This window comes from Canis lupus, chromosome 22 (assembly GCF_003254725.2).
Source record: "Canis lupus dingo isolate Sandy chromosome 22, ASM325472v2, whole genome shotgun sequence".
Classification (NCBI taxonomy): Eukaryota; Metazoa; Chordata; class Mammalia; order Carnivora; family Canidae; genus Canis; species Canis lupus.
Genome location: NC_064264.1, coordinates 15273960 through 15301666, shown reverse-complemented (window position 1 = coordinate 15301666; position 27707 = coordinate 15273960). Strand labels below are relative to the sequence as shown.

The 27707-nt window shown below is 39.6% G+C and overlaps 1 long non-coding RNA gene across 1 annotated transcript; it reads right to left on the bottom strand.

Moving 5' to 3' along the window:
• Window positions 1-7783: 7783 nt before the first annotated feature.
• Window positions 7784-13631, bottom strand: LOC118351972 (uncharacterized). The gene is made up of 4 exons (XR_004808310.1): window positions 13572-13631; window positions 12560-12648; window positions 11684-11848; window positions 7784-8089 (listed from the first exon to the last, which is right to left on the bottom strand). It is a non-coding gene; the product is annotated as an uncharacterized LOC118351972 (long non-coding RNA).
• Between the last annotated feature and the right edge of the window lie 14076 nt (window positions 13632-27707).

Below are 27707 nucleotides of genomic sequence, written 5' to 3'. Positions count from 1 at the left end.
ATGCCTACTTCTTTGTCCTTTTGTTCTGAGAAAATAACACCTACATTACTTTGTGGACTTGCTGGGAGGACCAAACGCAATGCTGTATACTTTTGAAAGGTAGGTATAGAAAGTTTTACAAGCAGGTGTTATTTTTATAGAGCTGTTTCCTTTGGTGTGAAAGTAGAGAATATAAGCAATGTACGTGTGAAACTGGGTACAAATATATTATTCACAAATTTGGGACATAGAAATGTCAGCAATTCGATACATTTAAGAACAATTAGAAACAAATTTTTATCAGGCCACCTATCAGTAACGGGAATCATGAAAAACAATGGGTAATAGAAAAGCAATTTTGTTTTACTGTTGAGTTGACCAGAGATGTGCAATTAGATACAAGCACCACTTCAATGTGCATGATGCACGATCATGTGCACACTCAGGTATCCTTGTAGGTTCAGTAAAAATTGGCAGGTAAGAGTGTAGACTCTGGAGCAAGATTGTCTAGGTCAGAATCTGGCTCTGTCATTTGGCAGCTGAGAGATCTGTCTGCCCCTTGTTCCCTGCCTGTAAGTTGGAGGTGATGGATTTAAGAGTACCTAATGTTTCAGGCTGTTGAGTTGATTAAATGAGGTATCTATACAGTAATAATCTTAGAAAAGAGTCTGACATATAGAAAGCACTATGTAATCATTAGCTGGATTTATTCTCATACAACGAATGGTCGGAAGTGTAGCCAACCATTCTAGGTTTTGTTCTTCAAGACATTTAACATCAGGTCAGGTGAATATGTAGATGGAGAGGCAGCACTGCTCAGTCACTTCCAGCTTTGGCCAAGCTTTCCTGGGGATGGTGTCAGATTCTGGATTCTGCTAAACGAGGATGAGGATGGTAAGGAGCAGAATACAGTAGACTAATTCAATAGGTGAATGTTGTACAAGATGAAATCAATCTAGATCACCTGCCATTGCTAAATGGCTAAGAGCACAGCCATTGGAGTTACTCCTGGGTCCTGATCGTAGCTCTATCCTTGACCAGCTGTATGGGTGACACACATTCCAGACTGAGAGGTTGGGTTGTTGTGGCAGAGCACCGAGCACAGAGCACGGCCACTCAGGCATCCTGTGCGGATGTTAGTTTCTGCTCAATTTGGCCCACTACACATGGTTCTGTTTTGTTTCGACTCTCTGGCTTTGCTTTAATGACTTGAGAGAAACAACAGATTTCCATTTCTTTTTGCAAATATTTTAGCACTTAAAGATTGTCATTCGCAAAGTTGTTATATCGATAACAAAGCGAGCCTGAGCCCTGCATGAGCAGGGTCTGTTTCTGGGGAAATAGCGTATCTGTTTCTGCTTTGCCTCATCTGCCATGTATATTTCAGTTGTTAATTGGAGATGAAAACGTTTCCAAGTTTTCTTCTTCCCAAGGTATTGATCCTTTGGGTGAACATAAAGTCTTAACCCCTTAAGCTTTATCACCATGCTTTTTCTACCTTATCAATTCAACTGGATTTAGCATGTATTATCAGTATTTAGATCTTGACTTTCTTTCTACTTCTTTCTCCTTTAAAGCAATCTGTCTAGCTGCAAACCTCTTGTTAGAAGAGATTATATGATTGTTTTTTGGTTTTATAATCTGTTTGAAGAAGAAGTGGCTGCACACTTGAGGATTTAAATGATGTCTCAACAGGAAACAGCTTCTCTATTGAAAACCTGATTTCTCACAGAGCTGCTTTTTCTTTCTTTATAACAAAATTTTCAGATTTGATCACACTGCTACCAGGACATTTCGTTTTATTTAAATGCAACAACACAAACATCACTAATCTGGTTTCCCCAAATTCATTTGCGTACTCCCTGTCAACAATGGTTTTATCAGCCATCAAAATCTAATTGAAATGGCAGTGCTGCATGTAGTCATCCAATAATTATAAAATAAACAGACTGAAAATTCAGATGCATTTGAACAAAAGCCATCAAAGTAACATAAACAGGAGAAAAGGTAATTAAAGAGCTTTCTCTTTTTCAGCTTTTAACATTACAGGTTTATTTAAATGCAGCTCTAGTAGGAGCCCTGAGGTGGATTGATTGGCCAAATTTGTTGGCTGACACTATTCTGAAATGTGTCCCATTAAAAATGTGGTAAAGAAAATTCAAAAAACACAATAACCATGGCACCTCAAAAGCATTGCTTTACTTTCTCCTCTGAGAACTTCCGTGGTCATGCGCACATGTGACAGTTAATAATAGATGACAAAAGGCAATGCGCTTTATCATTTAAACACCAAAGCATCAGATATTTGGGCAAATAGAGCAATCTGGTCCCTGACTATAAAACTGTGACGTCAAAGGGTTGCTCAACATAGGCTGCAAAACCTCCACTTGAATTTTTCACCTGCTGGAGACAAGCAAGCTGCCTATCAGAGGCTGTAATGCTTGAATGCAAGCAGTTTAGCAATAAGAGATTCAAACTTTTGAAAGAGAGGTAACAAAGCCCTAAGAATAAGCCCCGGTCATGAATGTATATATAGTCCTAGGGCTGGTTGGCATAGCAACTCTTTCTGAGAACCCTGGTGCTGCTTAAGTAAACAGCTGAAGCACAGAGCGTGCCTCAGCTAAGCTGGGTCCATCTGTAGTATCAGCATGTGAGGATCAGAACAGGAACATTTTCTCCAGTGAATTGATGATATTTTGGTATCTCCTCCTAATAACTCCATTGTTCTCAACACTCCGTGGCAAGCCTCTGGTTCTCTCTCTTTCTCCGTATGGCCATTTTGTTGAACAATCTCAGCATAGGTGAATCTGACTGAGTTGGTTTTGGGATAACTAAAAAGGATCTAAGCTCAATATCTTTCCTCCGTTACTTGTCAAGAACTTCCAAAGAAAACGAATCGATGTTTCTTTACAGCAACTCATTATAATGACCCAACAGAAATGATTGCTGCCCAAGTTTTTATTTCAAAGTTCAGCACACTGGGCAATTAATTGCAAAGGTTTGGGAATCAGACAAACCTAGCTATGGTTCTGGTTCCACTATGAAAAGCGGTGTCACGTTGAACATACTGGGCATGTTATCGATCCTTTCGGCAGCTCTTTTCTCAAATGTAAAATGAAGATAGTAATAAATACTTCATGGGCACTGGAGGATTAAATAAGCTACTGTATTTAAAATGCTATATGCAGTACTCAAGAAATGGTAGTACTAACACGACTTGCTGGGTTTTTACCCAATGGCATTTTAGAACTTGATGTGTTCAATGCCTGCTCTTTTTCATGTGATTCAGCAATAACTCCTGACTCATCTGAGCCAAGTGTTGTGGTCTAATTCCCCTCACCAGGGGCTGATTTGTGGTGGGTGTGTGGTCCTAGTTCTTGCCACTGATAAAGGAAGGGAGTTCTTGGAAGACAAGTTAGTGGTAAGTTATTAGATCCAGTTGGATGAGAGTAGTAAGAGGTCCCCACGGGTTTCAAGGTTACAGAGTAGATGAGAAAACACATTATGAGAGCTTTTAGGTACTTTTAAGTGGACACTCTTAGATAGCTAGGATTTGTGACTAACAATTGGAAAGTTCTATTTGAAGTTCTGGGCTTCATTACATGTGATACTCTTCTGGAACTGAACTCTGCAAACCATTGTTTTATAAGGATTTTAAAAGTACAGGCTATAATGCTTTAAAAAAATATGTAGTTGAATAATTCACCTTTCTGTGGAGAAAGGGGGAAAAAAGCAGCTCTATCTCTTGGAAACTTGAATTTTTCCCAGAAAGTTCTTTTTAGACATGTGAGAGAATGGTAGGGTCATAACTAATGGGTTTTTTCCTTCCTTGAGGCTCTATCACCCATTTCTGACAAAGGAAGAGACTTTAATGGGAAAGAATCAGTAGTAAGGTCAATTGGAGTCTCTTTTATTGATATCAAAACATCTGTGCTTCCCGAGAAAAATGAACTGAGAATCATCATAATTCTGAGTATCTGGAACAGAATTCTGAATGGCTTAACTCACACTCCCATTCCTTGATCCCCCTTATTGATCTTTGCCCCCCAAATAGTCCTTCTCAGTCCAGTGATTTATTTTTCTCTTGCTTTTACTCCTGATAATTTGAAAGTGTTGTGTTTCCAAAAATTTGTATTGTTTTCATGAATCACATCTTTTTTTTCTGATTATTATAAGTTAAGATTTTTCTTACTCTGTACAACTCAGGATTCTACAAAGAAGGTTGAGATAACAAAGGATGAAAGCTGGTGTGTGTCTGTGAGCCGTTGAGTTCTTTTCCTTGGGAGTTTCACTGAATAATCTGCCACTAATATGATGCATGATATTGTCTTGGCAGTTTATTATTTTGAGGCAATAGAACATAACAGATTGGAAGGAACTATCTTGATCTATGATATCAAGAATCCACAATTTATAGCTCTGTCTATTTGCTGGTAAAAAGACTCTCTCTGAGAGTAGAAGGCGTGTGCATCTATGTAGTGATAAGAACGTGGTCCTTTAAATGTTTTTTGATATCCTTACATTTGTACAGTGCCTATGATTAGGGACCAAATTCCTTATATTTTATGTAAACACACAAAATACTTGTATTTGTTCAATATATATTATTACACTGACTCTTCACAATAACCCTGTGATGTAAGTTATGTGAATTCTCAATGCAGAGATGAAGAGCCTGAGGTACAGAGGAAGTTAGATATCTTGCCTAAAGTCACATAGCAAATGAGTGGCAGAGGGACTCCACCCCAGGTCTTTTGATTCTTAATGATATTGTTTAATTTACTTTTTTCTTCACAGCTGTTTCTACAGGTATGTGTGATTTAGCCTGGGGCGAACACTGTTTATTCATAACCCACTTGTCATATAATTTTTTGGAGTGCTGTCTTTGCCTGGTTTAAAGGCCATGGCTAAAGGCTGGTCTGTTTCCCGTGATAAAGAACAACTAGTTAGGTCTACATCTCAACCTTTTCCCTTCTGGGGCCCTACACTCTGGGGCTACTGCACATCCACCTTAATCACAGGTCAGACACCAGACAATTAGGGCAGCCCCTATGCTCTGGAACCTGAGGAATTATTCAAATCATCCAATTCACAGGAAGCTCAGGAACATAGCTAACCCCACCATACCTGCTTTACTTAAGCCGCTTCCTCCATCTCCAGCGGGCTGTTATTCTTTCTCGGTCCAATCGCCTACGCAACCCTCCCCAGCAGACTCCTCTCATTTGGAGTCCAACTAATAGAGTTTTGCCTTTCATCTATCCGAGTTTCATTGGGTTATGTCTTGCCCTCAAAAGAATCCTTAAATCTTATACAACACCACTTTGGAGTTTAAATTTGTCTCTAACCTTTTCTGATACACTGTGATATAACTGGAAAAGCTTTGGATAGAGAGACAGGTGTCTGAGCTTCTATCATAGGCTTTGTGTGGCCTTGAGCAGGTTTATTTAACCCCTTGAAGTCTCAGCGTTCTCATCTGTAAAATGAACAATCACCCTCAATGCAGTGGTTCCTGTTCTGGGTTAATCTATCATTTTGTGGTATAAATTGGTGGGATAAATCATTTGTGGTATGCATTTCTATTATGTTGTGGTATAAAATGGCCAAAGTACAAAGGTATCTGAGGACAAATTAAAGAGGGATATTCAGCTGGAAGGCGGTGTGTATGTCCTGTAGATGTGAATCTTTCAGTATGGTTTATTCACATTGAAGTCATGATAACATGATAAAAGGTATCATGAAGAAATCCTTTTGTCAAAATGATAGAATAGCACACAAAACTGGACTGTACCTAATAAAACAATAATGACTGATATCTCTCCAGGCTGGTTGGTAGCCCATCGTTATAGCACCAGAAACTTGCTTGTTATAGGATTTTGAAAGTCTCCTTTCCAGAATGTAACCTATGAATTCTGAGACCATTTGTTAAAGTTCCTTTGAGATTGTATTTTTTTTTTTTTCATTCTCTCTCTCTCTTTCTTTTTCTTTTATTTTTCTGGTCAGGAACTTCAGAAGCTGCTGAAGCTGCAGATTTTAGTGTCATTGACCTGCCTTCCTCTTTGTTTGGTGGTTGATGAATCCTTGGGGAGAGGTGTCTGCAACCCTGATGGAGAAAATAGAGCTGCTGTGAACGGCAGTTCCTGAACGCCTGATTTTTCTGAAAGATAGGCTCTTGATCAGGCAAGCAGGAACTTAATGATTTATGCCTTGATGCTCAACTCCAGATAAAGTTAGACTATATCCTAAAGTGTATATGGGAGGAAAAGTTATTACAACACTTGGCTTGTCAGGGATAAATTAAAAAAGAAAAGAAAAGAGGGGGAGAGAGAGAGAGAGAGAGAGAGAGAGAGAGAAAGACATTAAATAGCTTGTATTTGACATGATCCAAATTTCAGCAAACCTAAAAATAATAATAGAAGAAAGAGTCTTAAAACACTTGCATGGCCTCATCCTCTTCCACCAGGCTTTCTTTTTATTCAAGGTTGAGCTCAGGGCTTTATGGTGCATTTATATTTTAGTACCAGTATGAATAAAAACTAGCATTTTGAAGGCTTGGAAGAAGCATGAGATTTTTTTTTTAACCTCTCCCTATCTCTTTTCTAAAGACAAATGATTATATTTTAATAACCTAAATAAGAGATGGGTTCAAGATCCCTCATTGGGATTAGAAATAGAATTAAGAGTCAAAGTTATAATACCAAATCATTCTAGAGTGCCTGAGAGGTTCTGCTGGTTTTGTAATTGGTTAGTTCTCCCGTTTAGATCCTTTAAAATACTTTCTCCTTCCTGTCTATCCTAATTTTCCCTATCCTGCAAAGGTCAGTACAGGTGAAGAGCCATCTCCTTGTAAAGAAGTTTCTCTAGTAGAGCAGACCTTCCTTCATACTCTATGCAGATGGTCTCACATCTCTTCACCATGTCTGTGTGTTCTCCATTGGTTTCAGTATGCTCTTCCTTCTGACCACAGAGCCTGTTTTCTTTGGAGGACTTCCCTCTAGCTATTGTAACCAGTCGCCTGCATGCTCAAGAGGCTCTGCAGACAGCTGGAGTGCTGGACACCTACCTGTCCTTCAGAGGCCCTTGGACATAGGTGACTAGCATGGAAGTATGGAAGCTCATCTCCTCTGCCTCCATGTGTTCCAGACTTCCCATGTAGGATCAAGTTGAAATTATCATCTCTGAGACTTTGAAATATTACCCTGCCTTGGCTTCTTCCCCTTTCCTGTCCTGCTTTCTTCCTTCCCTTAGCAGTTTATTTTGAGAGTAGTTTCATAATGCAAATCTCATCTCAAGGTTTGCTTCTGGGGAACTTGACTTAAACCACAACTTTTCTGCGATCCATTTTCTTGGAATTCTACTAGCAATCTCTATGTGGTTGAGCGCTAGTATTAGACTATGTCATGTGACTTGCTCTCTTTTCACTCCAAGGAGATTGTGATCTCTCTGATGGTGGATGGAATCCTATCTGACGTCTACTATTTTTACTTTATTGTTTTATCCTGCATCTATTTCCAAAAAAAGTCTTTAGGAGCTTTATAGTAAATGAATAGGTAAAATAAAACCAAAATCAGTGCACAGAAGATAAATGATAGGAACCGAAAAATGAAAGGAGGAGGAAGGAAAAATCAACAACTTTAGTCTGAGGAAAGCAACCAAAATCAAGAATAATATTTCGCTTGTACTTCTTAGCAGCTAGGATAAAGATGGAAACATGATTTTTTTTTTTTTGGTGGTTTTCAATGTTTAGTAGCATGAAATTGTTTTAGTTACCCATTGCTGTGTAACAAATTACCCCAAAAGAAACCAGTTTGAAACAACAAACATTTATTTGCTCTCACAGTTTCTAAAGTACAGGAATTGGGGAGCATCTTAGCTGGATGGTTTTAGCTCATGGTTTCAAGCTGCAGTCAAGCTGTTGCAACAGGTGCAGTCACATCAACTCACGACTGGGGGTGGAGAATCCATTTTGAAGCTCACTCATTTGGCTGTTGGCAGGTCTCAGTTCCTCATTAGTTGCTATCCAGAGGCCTCCCTTCTTTCTCACATGTGCCTCCTCACAGGTGGCCTGAATATCCTCAAGACATAGTAGCTGGCTTTCCCCAAAATTAGTGATCTGAGAGAAAGCCAAAACAGAAGTTGCAGTCTTTTCTGGGAGATGATAAACCATCACTTCTGTTCTATGTCACTGGTCTCACAGACAAACCATCATACGGTGTTGGAGGGACTACACAGTGTATGAAGGCAAGGGGGTGGAAATCCTTGGGGCCATCTTGGAGGATGATGACCATAGGAGTATATCACATGTATTCATTTCTCCCGAAAGCCGAAAGAGTGAAAAAAAATATTTCAGAGGAGGACCATGTGTGTACAATTATTTTGTACGTTCCATGTACTTGTCATATAAAGGGTTCTCAATGAATATTTATGGATACACAAAATACACTTCTCTTCCAGAATGTTTTCTCCATAAGAAAGATTAAGTCAACTAAAACTATTGAGGACAAAGTATCTGTAGTAGATACTACATTGGATGCTGTTTTGTGTACTTATAAATCAATCTTTTAAAAAGTATTGTAGGTATGCCACTTCCTCTGTTTCTAATGCTTGCACTCAAACAGTGCTCAGATTGCTTTCATTTGAACTTCAGCAGCCTCTTAATGCACCTTTCTTAGTCTCAATTCTCTTCATCCTATATTTCACTTTCATCATGTCGTTATTGCTTAATGACTCATTACTAATATTATAAAATCCAATCTCCTTGACTCTTCCAAAGAAGAATTCATCTACTCAAGTCTCTATTCCATTGCTTACATCATGAGCCCTTGTATTCAACTTGGAAGAATTGTCACTTCACCATGGAAGAAGTATTCCCAATCATGCTAATTTTTAACTAATAACTTGTTCTTATTGCCATTTCTTCTACTGAGAATCTCTTATTCTATTATTTGTTGTCTCCAAGTCTTTGTTGAATTGTCTTCCTCAATATTTCCTTATCTTCACCACCTCTGCCTTAGTTCAAATCCTAGTATTTCTTAGGTGGATTATTATGTGTCTTTTTTTCTTTCAATTTTTAGGTACTTTCTGCTCCAATCCATTCTCCATATCACTGCATTATTTTTATAAAACATCGTACTGATTATATCATTTCCTTGCTTAAAATGAACAAAACACATTAAGAGCTCAGTAACTGTTAATTGCGTGAATGAAAGGACCAGGTAAAGTTCCACTCTATTGCCATCAAGTTTTCCTATAATTCTGACTGTCACTTAGATCTTTTACTCTTTTAAGGTCCTGTGATTGTCTATGTTCTCTCTCACTCATTTTGATGTTCTATAATGTGTTTCTGCTGTTATCACTTAACTTTCTTTTTTTAGAAAAGATTTATTTACTTATTTAGAGAGAGAGAGTGTGTGAGCAGGGGTAGAGAGAGAGGGAGAGGAAACAGCCTCTCCACGGACTACAGGGCCTTCCTTACTCAGGGCTTGATCTCAGGACCCTGAGATCATGACTTGAGTTGAAATCAAGATTCTGATGCTTAAAAACTGACTGAGCCAACCAGATGCCCTCTTTCTTTCATTCATTTATTCTTCATTTGCTTATTAAATCAACACATTTCTTGAGTACCTTCTATATGCCACACACCATGCTAAGTCTTGAGGGCACAATGAAGGAAAAATAGATAGGCTTTCCCCCTTCATGACCCTTAGAGTCTAGTTGCAAATGGACATAAAATTAAATAATCACATCATGGAAGGTATAATGACAGACTGAGGAAAGTGCTACAAAGGAGTGGTTGTATGAAGGCATGTAACAGAGGAACCAGCCCTAGACTCAGACTTCAGGGACAAAGTTATTTATTTATTTATTTATTTATTTATTTATTTATTTATTTATTTATTTATTTATTTATTTTTTATTTATGATAGGCACACAGTGAGAGAGAGAGAGAGGCAGAGACACAGGCAGAGGGAGAAGCAGGCTCCATGCACCGGGAGCCTGACGTGGGATTCGATCCCGGGTCTCCAGGATCGCGCCCTGGGCCAAAGGTAGGCACTAAACCTCTGCGCCACCCAGGGATCCCACGAAGTTAATTATTGATGATGATGATGATAATAATAATAACAACACTTCTGAGGAAATGACTTTTGAGCTAAGATCTGAATGATGAGTAGAAACCACATAACAAAAAGTCTGCGGCAAGTAGTGAGGATAAAAGACCCTCTTTTAAACAATGCAGTTGAATACATAAAGACTGTGTGATGGGATAAAAATTTAAAAAGCTGGCTTGATTGGATCCAAAAAAGAGAAAAAGGACGTTAATGGAAAGACTAGTGAAATCTGAATCACGTATAGAGTTTAGTTAATAACAGTGTACTAGTGTTAATGTTAATGGTCTCTAAGGTTTGACTAACATTGCAGTAATGAAAGATGGTAATGTTAGGGGAAACAAAAACTGAGTGAGCAGCATATGGGAACTCTCTACTATCTATTTAACTTCTATATAAATCTAAGATTATTCCAATTAAAAGTTTATTGAAAAATAATAGGGGTGCCTGGATAGCTCAGCAGATGAGCATCTGCCTTTGGTTCAGGGCGTGATCCCAGGTTCTAGGATCAAGTCTCACATCGGGCTCCCTGCATGGAGCCTGCTTCTCCCTCTGCCTGTGTCTCCGCCTTTTTCTCTGTGTCTCTCATTAATAAATAAATACAATCTTTAAAAAATTAAATAAAATAATAAAAATAATAATATGTCCAGAATGAAAGAAGTTCAGTGTGTAAAGGAAGAAGTGTGCAAGATACTGTTGAAGATTAAGACCAGGCCAAGGTTTCCACAGACCTTGTGCACCATTTTAAGAATGTTGGTCTTTGTCTTGCAGTAAAGGGAGGGCTGTGGTGGTTTAAAACAGAAGACATCACAGCAGAGATTCATTTGAAAGTGTCACTGTCCTGGGGGCAGTGTGGAGAGTGCATTAGAAGGATACTGGGCTGGGACACTTTTGCAGTTAATCAGACAAGAAATGAATTAAATTAAGGTGGAGCAGGCTTATTCTTAGCAACATATATGTTTTTGGGTTTCATTTACCTCTTATTTATCTTTAATGTCTGTCACAGAATTCTGCACATTGTATCTATGGAACACATCTCTATTGAATGAATAAATGAATAAGTAAATAGATGAATTAACAAAAAAGGATTAGATCAGGTTAAGCAGCCCCTTGGCAATATCATGGTGACCCTGTCTAAAACTCAAGGGCTGGAACTGGTGATTTCTGATAGAGTCGATAGACTTTCCCTCATAGTTTCCCCTCTTGCTTTCAAAAACCCTTCCTCACTCCCGAAATGAGTGATTTCTTGTCTTATTTTTGGAACACCCTGTGCTTGCACAAAGGTTTTGGGAGGAACATTGATGAAAAAGCAGAGGTTCAAGAACTCTTTGAAAGAGAACTTGGAAGTGTTTGATACCTGGGAATGCAAGAAGTAAGTCAAGATGTGGTGAGTCATCAGCACAATGGCTTCTTTTTTGAGCATATTCATTCCACACATAATTTGTATTTTCCCCTTTTGGCAATAGAAGTAATCTTAGCTTTCTCAGAGACATCCTTAATTAGGAGTTCTTCACCTCCTGGGGGAAAGTTTCTAATTTCCCAATAGAATAAGGAAGCCCGGGAAACCAGGCAGTAGCGTGTGTATGAGGAAGGCACCATACCAAGAGTTCCGTTTGCTCACTTCTGGTGAGAGCCAATGGGTTAGGCAGTGGCGAGTCTGAGTTTTCTGCAAGCCTTTCTCATTTGAAAAGACAGTGCAGATTTCTGTAGAACTATCTCTTGAGCTAATTGGCTTGAAGATCAGGAGACTGCTGAGTTCTTTCAACCTAGAGGAAGAAGCGACTAAGGGTGATTAACATTCCAAGATTATTTCAGCCAGGCAACCCTCAGGATCCCAGTTCCTCTCCTAGAATCTTTGTTCTAACATTCACACTCAGTGTTTGGGGAAGGCTGTCCCTACCCATGTTTTTTTTCCTAACATATGACCAATTTTAGCCAATGGAGTCTATATCATAGATCTCAGAGGTTAATCTTTTCCCTTTCTTGTCTCCTCTCCTTCCCAGACATGCATTCATTTGACTGGCAGCCTGGAAAATTGAAAAATGCCACAGGGGTTATTAAGGTTGAAATCGTTTCTGCTCTTTGAAGCTCTGCAAGCTAGTTATTGCTGCACCTATAATATCCAGGCATCAGAATAGCACGTATTGTTCTTAAGCTTGCCTGACACAGGCCCATATCAGCTGTAACACCCAGATAGAATGAAGGGGTCTCAAGATGTCACTTCTCCACTCTGAAATATATCCCTTTAGTCAATTAAAACAGAGTCCCTGAAGTTATTAGAATGTATTCTGTGTCTTATGCACACATGTTTGATTTACTTTTGTTCTTATTAAAAGGGTAAGCCTAGAGAAAAGGAAAAAAGAGAATCTTCCATAATCCATATTTTAATAATTGCCTGAGTGCACATTTACTCTACAGAGACTTTCCTGTTTCTGTAACTATTTACTTGGCTCTTCTGCAAAATGTGTATTACTTACCTGGCCTGGTAGACCATGACACAGCTTCTGGCCTATCATGTAATCCTGCATTTGGCTCCCCCTGAGCCATTATGGTGTTTTGAGTCCATCTGTAGGATGGAGATATTATTTTAATGGGTCTTTTTTTTTTTTTCACAATAATGGCTCCATATTGTATAAATTGTATTGAGTCATTATGATGTTAATATATAAATATTAAGGAAACCATTGGGAAAAAGTAACTGTGTAATTGAGATAGCCTATTTTCCAATGTTAATAACTTCTTCTTTAATTTTTCTCCATAAAAATATTGAGGGAGTTTAATCCACATTAAAAACTTACAAGCACTTATTAAAAAAAAAAAAAAGAAAGAAATCGTTTCATACCCCACCTCAATAACAGGGAACAATACCACCTCACCCACTGGAAAACTTCTATGAATCATTTAAACAAAACAAAGAAAAGAAAAACACCCCAAAGCCAAAGTACATCATGATAACAAGAAACTTCAGAGATTCTTCAGGAGAGAGAATTTGTTTCAATTTAGTTTTAGGGCAATAGTTTGTTTTTACCATGTTGCTTCAGGCAAATGATTCAATATTAGCAGTAATACCTGCTTATGACTAAGAAAAGGAAGATATAAAATAATCTATAATAATAAAAAACCCTAATCATGAAAGTGAACTTAAATTCATGTTCTTCAAGGATGCCTGGGTGGCTCAGTTGGTTAAGCATCCAACTCTTGGTTTCAACTCAGGTCATGATCTCAGGGTCCTGAGATTGAACCCTGTGTTGGGCTCCTTGCTCAGCAGAGAATATGCTTGGAGATTCTCTCTCTCTTCCTCTCCCCCATGTCCCATTCATGCTCACTCTCTCTCTCAAATAAATAAATACACTTAAAAAATTATGTTTTTAAAAAATTCAATGCATGTAGTTGGCTTACTACCATATTGCTATATCAATCAGGGTCCTGGTAGGGAACAGAGCTCATTCCAGATGATCCAAATAAGACTTTAATAAAAAGATAACTTACAGAGGTATGGGGCTGCAATCCACCGGGAACGCATGAAGGATAGTGAAGTGTTCCCTTCAGGGAGTGAAAGTAGGAAGCTATTATCACACCCACCAGTGCTGAAGGGCAGAGAGGAGGAAATGGTATACTTGGAAACCAGTAAGCAGTAGGAGTGTGTAGAGAGGACTATTGTCATAGTAGATCAGTACACTTGCCACCATAGCTGCGGTATGAAAATGGAATGAGTGGGGAAGAAATACTCCAATTTCTGTCCTTTTGCCACCCATCTCCTGCTATACCTCTGTTGGACCACCTCACTCAGGAGGCAGCCAGAGAGAGATGTAGAACACAGGGGCTACCTCCTGAACATCAAAATAAGGCAGAGCAAAGAAGGAAGGGGCACCAAAGTGGGAAATATTCAGAACAATTGGTTTTTGGATCACTAGGGTTAGCACTATTGGTGTCTAAAGAATTAAATTACTACTAAGGGATTATACTTTTTACCCTCCATGAGAAAGAAGCTAGAAGTTTCACATTTTCTTTCATATGCGATAAGAATTTCAAGATGACCTTTGGCAATTTTTTTTCCTGCTTTTCAAAAATATTCAAAAATTTATCCAATAGTCTAATTTATATCCATATAGGAAATTGCTATTTTCAAAGGATTTTTATCACAGAGATTATCTCATTTAACCCTAATAATAGCCCTAAGAGGTAGAAATGATTTCTACCTCTTTTGATATCTTTGCCAGCTGAGGAGACTGGAGCTTAGAGCATCAAATGACTTTCTCAAAATCCTAAGTCAAAATGTACAGCATCAAGATGCAAACCTAGGTCTCCTGACTCCAGCCACCAGATTCTTGGCATTATACCACTCTGCCTTTCTCAAAATAAGAATGTCATACACTTGTGACAGCAGATACACTGAAAGAACAGAACTGTCTGTACCTTGCAGGAAATTGCATTTGTAGGGGAACTAGTGTCTTGACATCAGACAAGTTCGGGTTCAGGAAGTCAAGGGCAGTCTGAAGTATCCAAGTCAGTGGAAGGAAGTGGTGCAGGGAGAGATGCAAGATTTGAGGCAGAGACTGGAGGAAACAGTAAGGAGGAGTCTTTCATGAGGTGCATACATTTCTGAGAGTGGCTGGGAAGAGAATATTAAGGATGTAAAGCAAGACTTCTCAAGTGTTAAACAGACGGCTGCAACATTTCTCAAAATATTGTTCATGGACCACTTCCATCAGAATCACCGGGGTTACTTATTAAAAAAGGTCCACACTGGATCCCCCTCTGACTTACAGGGTCAGAGTCTATTTGAGAGGCGCTACATGGTACAACATTTTGACATGTCCTCCCCCTGAGCCCCCTACTCTCCCACCCTTACCGCACCCTCTCCCCAGCTACATACACAGGGGTTGAGAACAACTTAGAGAAAATTCAGGCAGCTTGACTAGAAAGAGCTCTGTAACAGAACTGTAAATATTTGGTCTGGTGTGGCTGAAAATAAGCCATCTGATTACCCATCTATCATACCGACTTCTGTTTCTTTGCTTCAATCATACCTTTTGAATAAGCTTTTGAAGATGTATTTTCTAATTTTATGCTTTAATAAACAAGGTCTATTAAAAACAAAATGACTTTTCAGACTCTTACAGGGCCTTAAGTTAAATATTTTAAACATCGATTATAGTAAATGTTGAAGGTATTTACGTCTTTAGTAAATCTGTAATAAATTGAGAAAATTGGATGAAACTGTATGGATGGTAAGATTGCTTTTTAAAAAGGAATCCCTAAGACAGGCATGTGTTCTTGTTACTTAACCTCATTTTCATAAAAATAAGGTGAAAAATAAGCAACTGCAGGACCTCTAAGGTGAGATAATATGGCTGCTTTTTTTTTTTTTGTAAAATTAATTATCAACAACAGATGAAGTCATCTGCAAGATGTTTTCCAATCAAGGCTAAAAGCTTCTTTTCTGTTTTTATCATCATCCTTTTGCAGCATTCAAAACATTATGTATTGTTTCAGCATCAATAACACTTCAACTTCCTGTCAGCTTGCTTTAGGACTCCAGTTTCTGGGTGCCAGATATCTGGGGTTAGAGTGTTTATGGTATGGAATGGAATATTGATTTTAATTGTTTTCAGTCAAGGTTTTGTTGTCATTTGGAACTTCATTCTGTAGAATATAGGTGCTCTACCTTCTTACCCTCTGAGAACTTCCTTGTCAGTTGGAAACCCTATAATAAGACACATGTCTCAAACAAATGTCATTTCAAATCCTGTTTAATAACAACTTTAAGACAGTGACTGAGACTGGCTATAATATAGCTTAACTGTGAATCTACAAGCCACATCTACAATCTGCCTTGCTGATTTATAGAGAAACACTGATACTTTATAACTAGCAATCTTGGGTTGAGTTTGAGCCAATTGCAGAATTTTCCTTTTTTTATTGCAATTCAGAATGGCAACCATATGGTTCCCCCCCGCCCCGCAAATGATGGTAACATTATTGATCAGCCACAAGAACAAGGTTTGCTGGTTGATTTTTTCCCCCCATTAATGGATCATTAGGGAAGGTCTATATACTTGGAATTGATTTTAGGGAAGGTCTATATACTTGGAATTGTTCTTCCAGTGATGGTTGTGAGTTTGAGTTGATCCATTTATTCTAGAGAGTAGTTCCTCTTGGACTAACATCTGTGGTTTTGAGTTGGCTGGCCTGGTGTGAAGCTACAATTTATAGTCATGGAAATAAACCAAAATAAACTTATTCCAGAATTAACTCAAGAGTTTGACCTCATTTGCAACATGCTCTACACCAGAGTTTATTGGTTTTAACCTAATGGCTATTTTTAAAATTAAAGCCCTTATCTTTGGGGACTTTTCCAGAAAATCCAGCAATTACTTTTTCAAATATCCATTATTTCTTCAGGGACATATTTGATAAGAGACAGAAGGAAATATAAGCGTTATATATTTTGGTATAAAGATAACACCGTGCAATCTCTGTAGTAATTTCCTGTAAGTTCTTATCAAAGCAATTTAGAGCAAACAATTGGAAAGTGAAAATTAAATGTGATCACCTCTTTTGGAGAGGTGTGTTCACAATACCAAATAACCAATTTTATTGATTTCTCCCCCTTGCTGAGCTGATCAGTTGTTTTGGTTCCCTATAGTAGCACCCTAGTATGTATCTCTGAGCGCACTCTATCAATCAAGAAATCTTAACAGGTGTTACCATTGGACCAGGCCATTATATCTACGATAGCACATTTATAAGACATGACACTTACTTGAGCATTATTAATGCTTAGACTGGTACAAAAAAAAAATCACTCAGCTATTCTTTTAAGGTTTAATTACATATATGCATGGGTATATGCTGTTTCTCACACCCAATTTTCTTTGCCGTCTGTTACACTATTACAGAAAAGCAGATGTTTATTATGAATTATATTTCTTTAATATGTAACAAAGTAAAGATATGGGGTTGAATTATTTATTTTTTGAACTTCTGCCTAAAACATTAAAACCATACTAATATCAACTCTGCAGAATCTGTTTAAAAATAGGAGCAACTGGGGTGCTCTATTTCATGACTGAATGCCAAAGCTTTCATACTGGAAGAAAGCCGGGAGGTAGGAACAATTGAAAGACTCCAAATGCATCATGTCTAAAAAAGCTAAAAGACAAGCTAAGTCTATAAAGACTTCTTGTCATATTCATTTCTTTTTTCCATCCATACAGTAAGAGTAGTATAAGCCTATTGAGTTCTTTCAAATCTCTTGGCTGGAAATTTATTTTCAAACGATAACAATATTTTTTGAAAATTTCATAAGTAGACATTCTTTATTCTTAATTTGTTCCTATCCTGAAATTAAATAAAATTGAAGTACAGTCCAAGACTTTCTCCCAAAGTCATCTTTCCTTGCACTATTGCATGGAAAATCAACAAAGAACTGCTGATTTCCATCCCCTTAAGTTGACAGTCATTGCTATATTTCTTTTTTCTGTTTACCGTTTGAAATTTTGGCATTTTCCCCCTTTATATTGATATGAAACAGAAAAGCTTGACATGACAGAAATTGAAACTATTTATATATTTCTTTCCTTGTGGTTTAAAATGCACAGGGGTCTCTGCATTCTAAAGCAGTGGCTTTTCAACAGACAGTGATTTCCTAGAGCATTCCTCTTTCCCTACCCCGTCCCCCCAAGGACTCTGAGCAATGTCAGGAGATATTTTTTTATTGTGACTTTGGGGTGGGAGAGTCTACTGGCATCCAGAGAGTAGAGGCCAGGGATGCTGCTAAACATTCCACAATGCACCGAACAGCTCCTACAACAAAGAATTATCTAGGCCAAGACATCAATAGCACCCAGGTTGAGAAACCCTGTTCTAAAGCAAGCCCTCCGAAAACCTTGCTTGACCTTTGTCTGCAACTCTGCCTTTCAACTGCCAAGCTTTCACTGCTTATTTGGCCATTTTCTAGCTATCACTGGCAATTCCATTCCACCTCACTCTTGGGAGTAACCGTTTTGTGAAATTCAAAGGCTTTATTTATTTATTTATTTATTTATTTATTTATTTATGTTTTAAAACTTCAACTTTTTAAATTGTGGAACATTCCATCCTTCCCATGGATCTTTCTCTCTGGGTCCCCCCCCCCCGGTTTTCTTCACACCTCCCTTTCCACTCCATTTTTAGGTCCTTTCATCTCTCCATTCCCTAAACGGTTGGAATCTTTGACATCCTCTCTACTGCATTTCTTGTGTGCTGGAACACTTTTGACACTAGATTATTTATGATCTTTTCATTAGGTGGCACTGAACCCTGGATTGCCCTATTCTGGTTTGTCAGGGACCTGGGGTACTGTCCTGCTGACTCTATTTCCCCCTTGGTGTCACACCTGGGGAGGTTCTGAACCCACAGAATATTAAACTGTGGAGACCATGGTGATAACAGAGGGCTTACCCTACTAACATTTGTTGTCCTCCGTAGAGCACCAACCATGTGTGTTAGGCACTGTGCAAAGTTCTCTTCCTAATTCTCTCCACCAGGTAGGCATTATCAACCCTATCTGTACACGAGAGGAGAAGATGACTCCGAGAACTTCAGCAAGTAGCAGAGGGCACTAGTTAGCAGTAGGTAGAGCTAAGAGTTACATCTAGGCTGTTTATTTTAAAGCTCCCACTCTTTCCATAGGGTCCTGTTGCCTCTGTGTCCTGTTAGGGACATCCTGACATCCTTAGGTTTGTCTTGATGATGTTCCCTGAACCATACATACAAAGGCCTTCAGATGACCAGAATGACTTGAATCAAACTCACTTGGTATTCTTAAAATTGGAAAATATTTAATTGGTTTTACTCTCTCTCTCTCTCTCTTTTAAAGACTTTATTCATTTATTCATGAGAGACACACAGAGAGAGGCAGAGACACAGGCAGAGGGAAAAGCAGGCTCCCTGCAGGGAGCCTGATGAGGGACTCAATCCCTGGACCCCGGGATCACACCCTGAGCCAAAGGCAGATACTCAACCACTGAGCCACCCAGGCGTCCCAGTTTTACTCTCTTTTTTGAGGCCAAAGTGGAATTGGATTCATTCACTTATTCAGTATCCAGCTTAATCCAGCAATTATGCTACTTGCTGCAGTCCTTGGCAAGTCCCTTAGAATTCCAGAGTCAGGGCAGTGCCCAGGAAGAGTCACAGACTCTGCAGTCCAACTGGCTGGCTTGTGCACCAGGCTGCATCTTCATGATGTGCTCCTCCTCAGTCATTTAACTTTACTTCTCCACCTCTCAGGCTGCTCACCTTTCAAAGCAAAATAGTAACAGTTCAAATGACAGCATGGTAGGGAGCCTCCAAAGACCCAATGTGTAAAGACTCCATTGACAGGGTGTAAGCAGAGGGGAGCACTCCCATCTTCTCACCCATCATTCAAGGTAACAGGACACGGGTACCAAGTAGGGCGTGCCTGCGAATAAATAAAACATCCACGAACAAGACAAAGTGCCTTGGCACCACATAAAACAGATGTCACTTGTTTGATGACAGAGCAGAGAAGGGATAGGGTGAAATGTGGAACTTGCGCGGGAGATTCTTTAAGTAGATATATTCTATTCTTACAACTCATTTTTGTAGTTTTGCTCTGATGAAAGTGGTTTCTCTCTCCCTGCTTAACCTGTGTCAGAGAATTCCTGCGTGCAGCAAGGCGAATTACTGCCATATCCTGTTTCAGAGATGACTGCCCTTCTGTCATGGGTGGAAAGTTTTCCAGTGCATAAAAGTGTGAAAGTGTAATATAAGGGTGTGAATGTTTTTGTAAACAAGATATTCTAGATGTTATTCCTACCCACAATTTACTTTTGTGCTGTGGCTGTGTGTGCTTTGCAAGATCTTTCGAAATACCATCCAGATAGTTTCAGTTCCTCAAACTAGTCTCATTGTCTCCTGTATTTCCTATCATGTGCGTGTCCAATTATAGCAGGCGTTGACCCTTGGTGGATCATCAGGCATTCCCAACCTCTCTCAGCCCGCCCTTCTGGAGACTGGAAAAACTCAAGGCTCACCTTATCAGACTCTCTGTGATAGAGAAGTGAGAAATAATTCTGGCCAGTGAGCTACAAGTAGTAGCCTGCGGAGGGAATGGGGGCTCGGGGATTGTTTTTACGTTTCCTAACAACAGTGCCTTATACTACATATACCGTGATTACTATTCATTCCTTCTTTCCTCACTCCCATCTTCTATCTTATTTATTTATTTATTTATTCATTCATTCATTCATTCATTCATTCATGAGAGATAGAGAGAGAGAGAAAGAGAGAGAGAGAGAGAGGCAGAGGGAGAAGCAGGCTCCATGCTGGGAGCCCGACATGGGACTCAATCCTGGGTCTCCAGGATCATACCCTAGGCCGAAGACAGTGCTAAACCACTGAGCCACCCGGGCTGCCCTCCTATCTCCTTTTTATTCTTTCTTTCCTTTTGTTGTTTTTACCTTGAATGAAGTTATGACTGGAGCTGCAGCAGCAATCTTGTGGTCAAGAGGAAGGGCCCAGAAACTCACAGACATTCCAGCTTTGATCTTCTGAGACTGCAAAGCTGATGCCAGCAGCTGCCCACCTCCAGACTTTCTGTGTTTTGAGACACAGGAATCTCCATTACTTTGAATTGCTGTCCATGATATTTTTCTGTTACCTGCGGCTAAATGTATTCTCGTATAGTACCTTTGAACAGCACATTGCACTCACCTGTGAATTCTCATAGATGTTCTCCATCGATTCTTTCTCTGCTGAAAACTCCCCCTTTTCAGGGAAAGCATAAATGATTGAGTCTACATCCTCATCTCGAGTATACTCTCTTCATTTCTTGGGACTTACTGAATACTACCAGTGGGCATCTCTTTACTTTTGACTTTTCACTGTTAATACATTGCACTCTGCAATATTAATACCTTCTATTTATTGCTATTTTTCCCTGAAGAGATATTTTTCTTTTTATGTTTTGCTTTTTGTCTTTGAGTCATAATGTCTAGTGTTTTTTTTTTTTTTAATTCCCTTAAGATGCATAATGCTGAGCTCTCTTCTTATTAGACCTGTCAGTAGGTATTTTTGATGGATGGACACACAGCACGTTGAATTTTGCCAGCTGCTACTAGGCAACCAGAAAGGGTGTCAGTGTGTGCTGAATTCACACACACAGCTAGGCCTAGACGTACTTTCATAGTGTCACTTACTTCAGCTGGGAAAGAGCCAGACTTGAATCTAGCTTTGCACCCCCCCCCTCTTTTGCTCAGAGCTGCTTTTCTCAATAGCTCCCCACTGCAGGATTCCTTTCAGAGCTCAAGCCCTGAACGTTTATGTGGCATGTACATTAGGAGAGTTCTTTTTTTCAAAGTACAGATCCTTTCTTCTTGATTTGGCATCTGACTGTGGTTATTTCTATTATTAAACATCAATGATTCATATTATATAACAGTAGTTATTTAGAATGAGAAGATATAAAGTAATAAGGTACCTTCAGCTGTGCCTTGCTTTGTGGTACCTGGATGATTTAATTTTTTTTTCAGATTTCATTTCTAGCTATCCCTATCATTTCCATTGGATTGTACACATAGCATTTCCTTTTTTTTTTTTTCTTAAAGAAAAAACATTGAAAAGGGCAAGGGATTCCAACCCTTTGAATGTCGACTTTTTTTCTTTACACAATACTTGAAAACCCTTGTTAATTAGAAGCAAAACAGTACCTCCCACATTCATTTGGCTTCCCTGCGTCATCTCTGATAGTTAGGAGAGGCAAATATGTTTCCGCTCATTACAGGCACTGTTCAAGCAGTAAAGCTAGGGAGAAGAAGATGTGAACAAATCAGTGAAATATGGTCATGGCTAACACACACAATGATTCAATTCTACAAGGAGACCGGAAACACCCAAGATCATCCTATTTTTCCACATCATCAAGAATTTAAAGTCTTACATAGCTTTCCTATGTCACTTCTTCAGGAACTGACTTAATATCCTTGTTTCTGATCTGCAAGTGATAAGGGCAAGACAGAGAGAGCCTGCCTTTTTCCTTTTTAAATTCTAGAGGAATGCAAGCTGGGAAAGACCAGGTGGAATGAATTGTTCAAACCCATGATGAAGACCAGGACACATCTTTCAAAATGCTCGTGTCCTTGGGACCCTCAGCACAGGGTGGTCCCACGCTTGTCCTCACATAGATGGAAATTTGGCTTCCAGATAGTTTCCTTTTAGCAATCTTCCTGCTAGATTCCCTCTTGAAAGGCAGGGAAGCTGCTGGCAAATGCACATGATGTACAAATGTGTTACAAGTTGAGGGTGTCGTGGATCTAGCGCTGCTCTCACACCCGGCTCTGTCTTATTTTCACCTGCACCTCCACCAGCTACCTACTAGTGGCTTCCTGACAGTCCACTCTATTACCGTGTAGAAATGACAAGGGTCAAAATCAGGCTTACGTCCTGTGGAGGTTGTTTTGCCTCCCTCTGTATTCTGCTTTGTTTTGACCTCTTTTAATTAAAAAGACCGAATCTTTTGATTTCTGGATTCCACTCCCTCTTGATGTTAATACATGGAAACATCACAGCAAGGCTGCCTGGAAACGTGTTGCTGAAGAGAAAACACTGCTGCCTGGAGCCACCTGGGCATGTCTGCCTCAGGTATCCATCTGGAGATCAAAGGAACACCACCCATAGCACTCATAGCACCCATAGCCGCTATCACCACCTGTTACTGCTGAAGTGACATTTCTTTGTAACCAACCTTCTCTGCTACATTTCCATCTCATTATACTCAACTGTCTTTGTAAGCATGGCAGGGGCACTGATTATGGGCACCGAAGCCTCTTGACCAGCTTACTTCACTTGTTGTTCCAGAAGGGGATGTTTCCTGAGAACACAGTTCCTTGAAGTGAGTGGGAACTCTTCTGAGCCAGTTGTGGGAGGAAATGTTCGAGAATTCATTAATAATAATTGCTTTCACCAACATCTAGAAGCTCTTTACCATTGCAGAGTACCATTTCATAGAACATGTCATTTGACTCCTTATACAACCCCTCACAGGAAATGCGATAATTAAGATGGTGTTATTGTCCTCACTTTAAAGATGAGAAGACTCTTTTAGATAAGTTACACAACTAGTGAAGTTAGGACTGGAATGAAGTCTTTTGTTGATAATCTGCTCTCAGCCATGACATCCCATCCCATCTCATCTAGAATAGTGATTCATGACCTTTCTGAGGCCATCTGTGCCTTTGAAAATCTGATAAAATCTATGAACATTTCTGAACAAATAGGCACATATAATTCTACACTCAACATTTTCATACATGGTTAAGCTGTCTATGGTTAACCGTACCCTATTTATGGGCCCTGAGGTGGAGAAAGACAGACACATTTTGGGATGGAGAAATGGAAACAGCAATGGGACCACCCAGGACACCAATAAAGCCTACCACAGAAGGGGAGCCATGCTAAAATAAACCAACTGCCTATGTATTTCAAGAATTATTATGATTACATAATATTATTATTTGTATTAAGTGCTTCTTTGTGTCAGATGTTCTGCCAAGGGCTTCTATCTCATGTTCATTATAACTCTGTAAGTTGGGTGCCTTTACTGTCCCATTTTTCAGAAAGAAATGAGGTTTAAGCAACGTACCCAATGGCACAAATTCATTGAGCTTGTGGGTGACTAAGCTGGAATTTGAACCAGGTAGTTAATTTCCAGGTCCTTCCTCCTCATCCACTATATAAACCTCCTCTTTGAGTTATGATATGAAGCCAATTTGTACTCATTTATGATTTAAATGCAGGTGTGCTGAGCAGAGAGCTTACTACCTGTCTTTTGCACACAGTACCTAAATTAAGTGCTCTGTGTTCTCTAAGAAATATTGCATTATTTTATTCTCTATGGTTTCCAATTTACATCAATGCTGTTCTTCCTTTGCCCTGATATTGTTTTATAGTGCTAATCTACTGTATTTTATAACCAGGATGATTTTTCTCTTTAACTTAGATTGCAAGTCCTTTGGGTGGGAATCATATCTCCATACATACTATATATTCTAGAGTTAGTGCTTTTCCATTTTCACCAAGTACACTAGTCACTCAAGGATCTTGATGAAATGCAAATTCGGATTTAGTAGGTCTGGGCGGGGTCCAAGATCCTGCTTTTCTAACAGGCTCCCTGGTGATGATGATCCCGCTGGTCCCTAGATCACAATCTGAGTAGCAAATGTTCTAGAGTATACAATGCTCATTGTCAAACTGCGCAAGTGGCAAAGAACACAGGAGGCAGGGGCTATCCGTATGCTAGGACCAGGTTTGTTTATTCAACAAATATTTCTAGAGCTCCTACTCTGTGCCAGATACAAGAAGCAATAGATTTTAACTCTGATTCTCTCATCATCTAATTCAAGGATGACAGAATGAATAATCTTATCTCTGTTTTATGAATGGAGTAAGGACTTGTATCCCTGATTAACTGGGAGCTGGTATAGTAGGTACACTGGAAGAGGAGTGCCTTGGAAGTCAGATAGACTTGTGTCTTAATCCCTCCACTGCCCATGATTTCATAGCCATGTGACATTTATTTAGTTCTGGGAGTCAATAAACTTTTACTGAACACCTTCCAAGTACCAGGCATTAGGGTAAGCACTGGGAGTCTAAAGGCTTGTGGCCTTATTCCAGACTAGAGGAAAACGCTCAAGCAAATCAAGCAGTGCAGATGAGCTTGATAAGTGCTGTGAAACAGGAATAGGCAGCCTGTTTAGAGAGACTACTGAACAGCATCTAAATCAAATTATAGAGTAAGGAAAAATTTGTTTGAGGGTTGAGTTAGCCAAACAGAAGGCAGGGCATGGCATGATACATGATGAAATGGACTTTGGAGGCAGGTTCTCAGAGCGTTAGACCTTAATTCAACTCACAGCTGCAAATAATTGGGCAAGTGTCTTAACTCCTTAAGCCTCAGTTTCCTTGTCTATAAAATAGTAATAATCGTTGTAGCCTTTTCATGCGGAGTATATGAGCAATTCACATTGAGCACTTGGCACAATGCCTAGCATATGTGAGAACTCATCAAACAGAGGCTCGAGTGGAAAGATGTAAGCGTGAAAGAGCATGTTGCATGTGCAGCTCTGAAATTGCTTCCATCTGGCTGGGGTGAAGAGTGAGAGCAGAGAAAAGGCAGGAGGTGATGAGAAGGAATGCACTGAGAAATATTTTTTTGTTCTAAGACAAGGGATTTGAGCAGAAATGCACAAAGATTGGAGCAATGATGGGGTGAGAGTAGGGTGACCCGGGAGCTGATGGGTGACTAAGCAAGATGGAATCTGCCTTTGGTGAGCTTCAGTTTCCCCCTCTGTGATATGAGAGCTTTCCCGAATTTAGATGAAGCACCTCTCTGCAAGGCCTGACGGATCCAGTGGTTCCAGGGCCCAGGTTCTTTCCTTGGCTTCATGACTTTGCTCAGGCATGGCTGATCCTTGTCTTTCTCCTCATTAGCCTGAATTTTTGATTCCTGCTGACTGCCTCTCAGATATATCACCTTTGGCCAGCTGGATAAGGTTATCTTGGAGCCACTGAAGGCAGGGCTTAAACATGGAATATTGTAGGTGCTCGCTATTTATGAATGTTGAATGGGTGAGGTATGGATATTTAATAAGGTCTTGCTGATTATTTGTCTGCCCCTTGCCTTGGCTGATTTTCTTTTTTCTTTTTCCTTACTATTATTATTTTGACTGATTTTCCTAAACTGACCACTGCTTGAATTATGCCCCTTGTTCTACCATCTCTAATTCAGCTAGACCCACACATAGCCCGACTTGGAAAGACTCCCACCCCACCCCCCCGCTCCCCCAATTCTAACAGGAAACTCTCTGGGCCTGCGGAATCAGGTATATTATTATTTAGTAATTACTAAGTATTTGAACATTACAAAGAATGAAAAATATGTCCCATCTCTTTGGGGTTCTCTTTTTGTGGGTTTTGCTATAATTTTTTCTCTTTCACGTGAGTGTGTGTGTGTGTGTGTGGGGGGGAGGGGGGTTGTATGTGCTTATGCCAGGCCAAATGAGAAAAGTCACAAATTCAGAATTTGCTGATTAATGTGTGTGTGTGTTTGTTTGTGGGGGTCTACTATGTTTCCACAAAAAGAAATCCGTAATTTATTTGAACTTGGTGTCAGTGCAACACACAACAAGGAATTTGGGTTTTGTCCTCTCCAGGACTTCAAAGTAACTGGTCCCAAGGCTTCAGTGGCCTGCTTGTAAAGATTTGTTGTAAACTTTGCCCATTTAAATCATGGGTACAGACTTCCTCACAGAAGAAAAAGTCAGAGACGAAGTTGCAATATGGCTGCAGAGATTAGTATGTGTGAAATGAGAAAGCCCAGAGAAAGAATGTCATGCTTATTTTTGGTTGATGTCTTCTGGCTGTTTGGCTGATGGCTGCTCCTGGGACAAGTTTACTTCCTACAGTTCCATTGCTTGACCTGTCCATGCATCCCCTCTGACAATGAGAAAGAAATGTCTCTCTATTAAAATTTCGTTGTGTCCGCTCATTGAACAGAGTTTCATGGTTTTCTCCATCCCCACTGTCTCTACAAGAAGGCCAGGTAAAAGTTTCTGTTCCTAGCTGACTGCTGAGTTTCAAACTGAGCTTATGAGTGCAAGAAGAAAGGATCCAGGCAAACCTAAGACAACTAAAATTAAACCTTTTTTTTGTTTGTTTTTAAAGATTTTATTTATTCATTCATGAGACACACACACACACACACACAGAGAGAGAGAGAGAGAGAGAGAGGCAAGACACAGGTGGAAGAAGAAGCAGGCTCCATGCAAGGAGCCCGACGTGGGACTCGATCTTGGGACTCGATCTTGGGACTCCAGGATCACACCCTGGGCCGAATGAAGGCTGGCGCTAAACCGCTGAGTCACCCAGGGATACATCCACGAAGGCAAAAGAAACAAAAGCAAAAATGAACTATTGGGACTTCATCAAGATAAGAAGCTTTTGCACAGCAAAGGATACAGTCAACAAAACTCAAAGACAACCTACAGAATGGGAGAAGATATTTGCAAATGACATATCGGATAAAGGGCTAGTTTCCAAGATCTATAAAGAACTTATTAAACTCAACACCAAAGAAACAAACAATCCAATCATGAAATGGGCAAAAGACATGAACAGAAATCTCACAGAGGAAGACATAGACATGGCCAACATGCATATGAGAAAATGCTCTGCATCACTTGCCATCAGGGAAATACAAATGAAAACTACAATGAGATACCACCTCACACCAGTGAGAATGGGGAAAATTAACAAGGCAGGAAACAACAAATGTTGGAGAGGATGCGGAGAAAAGGGAACCCTCTTACACTGTTGGTGGGAATGTGAACTGGTGCAGCCCAATTAAACCTTTTTTAAAAAAAGATTTTATTTCTTTATTTGAAAGAGAGAGCAAGAGCAACACGAGTGGGGGTGGAGTACAGAGGGAGAGGGGGGAAGCAGACTCCCCATCTGGCAGGGAGCCCTACTTCAGGCTCTTTCCCAGGACCTTGAGATTATGACCTGAGCTGAAAGCAGATGCTTAACCAACTGAGCCATCTAAGTGCCTCAAAATTAAACCTTTAT